Consider the following 2816-nt stretch of genomic DNA (forward strand, 5'->3'; position numbering starts at 1 on the left):
CGTTCCCAGCGTCTACTGTCTGTCCAACGTTTATGTAATTAACATCAGTCACCCATGTTACATCTCCGCCAGAAGTTTGCTAGGAAAGCAAGATCTTTCCCTTCAAACATGAAAAAATTAATGAGCTTAAAAAACGAGATTCCATTTAGGGGGGAGTTGAGGGAGCGGGGCCAGACAGCCAAACCCTGGCCGCCTCGGCCCCTGTTTCGTGCATTCCCTGCTTTCGATCCGCCGCGATTTTATGAAAAAAATTAATGAGCTTAAAAAACGAGATTTCATTTATGGGGGAGTGGAGGGAGCGGGGCCAGACGGCCAAACCCTGGCCGCCTCGGCCCCTGTTTCGTGCATTCCCTGCTTTCGAACCGCCGCGGTTTTCTTTAGTGCGGGTGTTGCTTTGGACAAGGGTTAGTGGAGGGCTTTCTGCGGAGCGTTGGATTCATGCGTTATTATGCTGCCGCGTGTGCTCTCCTACGGGGTTGTCTGCTCAGGGTTTCACCGGCGCCCTGTCCCTGGCTATCGCCGTTTATGGCTTCCCTAACGAGTCTAAAGTTACCAGTCCTGTGGTTCCTCGGCTCTGCTTCTCCGCCCGGCTATAAGGCTTGATGGTGTGGTTATCAGGGCGGCCTGGGTCTTGTTAATGTTATTCTGAGGTCCGTGTTTGTTGGATTTTGCCCCGCCTTGTTTTGTTGGCTGCCCGATTTGGCTTTTGTTTTTGTTTGTGCGTCCCATGGTCAAATTAGTATGAAGTTTTGGCTCATTTCCATGGCTGGGCTCTTCGGAGTTTCTTCTGCTGGTGATGGCTACTAAGTTTGAATTCTGGAATTTTATTGGTGATGCCTACTTCGTCTGAATTTTCTGGACTTTTTTCTTCTCTGTTGAAAAAAGTGTCGTTTGGAACCAATAATGTCAACAATACACCGACGGCTATCAAAATGACCCATTTGCCACAACGAATTTTCTCCATCTGTGAACGATACCGTGAAGTAATGAGAGAGATCCAAACTTTTTTCATTTAGAAAAAAGGATTCACTAAAAAAAATCGACTTTCATTAAAAAAAAAAAGAGAAATTCGACTTTCATTCAAAAATAAATTTGTATTTGATCTCTCTAGAGGTAAGAGAGGTTTGGTAGATCTAGGAGATTTAGATTTAACCTAAAATGATTTGAATTTAGATTTAAATCCAGAGTCTCAATTTAAAATTGGATTTGATCTCTCTCGAAGTCTAGATGCTTAGTACATCTAATAGATTTAGATTTAACCTAATATAATTTGAATTTAAATATAAATCCAGAATAATACTATTTCTAGTTAGAGATACACCAAAGCTAGATCCGACATTTAGTTAATGCAGAAGCTAAAAACGGGTAATCACATTTCTTCGCCGAGAGTAATGAGAGTTATCTAAACCCATAATAAGAATAATTATCAATCAGATACAAATTGTGCAATAATGCATTCGCAACCCTAATCACAGGAAACCCCAACCTCCTGTGATAGTAAGGCCGTATCTCAAACAAAACATGTGGTGGCATCTAATATTTATTCCTCCAAAATATTGCAGTCAGGTTACATTTATTCCTCAGATATTGCCATTGGGTTACATTTATTCCTCCAAAATATCGCAGTCAGGATTCAGGATACATCCACTTCGGTCCCTATTACCAGAAAGAAAACATACAATGAAACAGGATATGGATTCACAACAAAATTCTCCAGTAAACAATTTAGTTCTCAAGTCTCCTAATTAGAATCATTTAGGATTTTTTATACATAATCTTAGCGATCAGTATGGAACACACTTAAAATAAAAATTTAAAAAAATATATATATATATCTTGTAAAATTATAATATTTATTAAAAACTATCTTATATGTAAACACTACTGAAATGTCGACTGTTCGGTCCTAGATTTATTACTTCCCCCGAATCTAATATGCATATCCCTTGTAATTGCCCATTTCAGGCTGTCAATATAATCTAGAACTGAACCAGGAAAAGGCCATGCAAAGAGATATGTAAAGCAAATCCTTGCATATCTTGATAAGGCTAGACTTTCACATAACCAATGCATTGTTTCACCAATCCATGGATTCAGAATAACAAAACAGAGAACAAATTCACATGGAAATCATTAGATCGCCAATCCTAAGTGAAAACATAATAAAATCCTAATATGTAACAAAACTGAAGCTAAATAAACCTATTCAGTAATTTAACCGTCCATCCATTGGTCAATCAGAACCTGTTGGGATAAAAAACCACATGGGCTATTCAGTGGATTGACAGATTTTACTGATTCATCACATTGACCAGATATGAAAACCTTGCAAACCAAAAAAAAAAAGAATAAACACTTAGAAGACGCACGCACTCAATCGGAACTTTTAAAGAGTTCAGTATCAATCGCAGAGCCGAGGCTACTGTGGAACAGAAAACCCATCAAAGTGACTGTACAAAACACACTCCTAACCCAAACAAAGCACTAATTCACCATAACCACGATCAAAAAATTGCACCACATTACACTCCAACAAATTTCCATACGCCCAAATGATTGAAACCCCTCTCATATATATATATATATAGTTCTCTCCTCTTTTCCATGTAAAACCCTAGCTGTTCAAACCCTAAATCGTCTTGAATCCCAAATCGTTGCGGTCACATCCTTTAAACTCTTATGCTTCTAATCACCCCACGGTCTCATGAAGGGGTGGTGCTAAAAATAACCTCATTAGCTCATGAAAATCTCGAGACATTAATGGGCATGTTGATATCATGTGCCAGGAAAGTTCGCTATGGAAATGTAACTTCTTT

At 38.9% G+C, this 2816-nt stretch overlaps 1 non-coding gene across 1 annotated transcript; it reads right to left on the reverse strand.

Annotated features, from left to right (window-relative positions):
• Positions 1 to 2233: 2233 nt before the first annotated feature.
• On the reverse strand, positions 2234 to 2311 carry LOC149151592 (small nucleolar RNA snoR14). The gene has a single exon (XR_016263976.1). It is a non-coding gene; the product is annotated as a small nucleolar RNA snoR14 (small nucleolar RNA).
• Positions 2312 to 2816: the final 505 nt, after the last annotated feature.

Source organism: Pinus tabuliformis, chromosome 9 (genome assembly GCF_031772625.1).
Source record: "Pinus tabuliformis cultivar Carrire ecotype Pingquan chromosome 9, CPIR1, whole genome shotgun sequence".
Taxonomy (NCBI): domain Eukaryota; kingdom Viridiplantae; phylum Streptophyta; class Pinopsida; order Pinales; family Pinaceae; genus Pinus; species Pinus tabuliformis.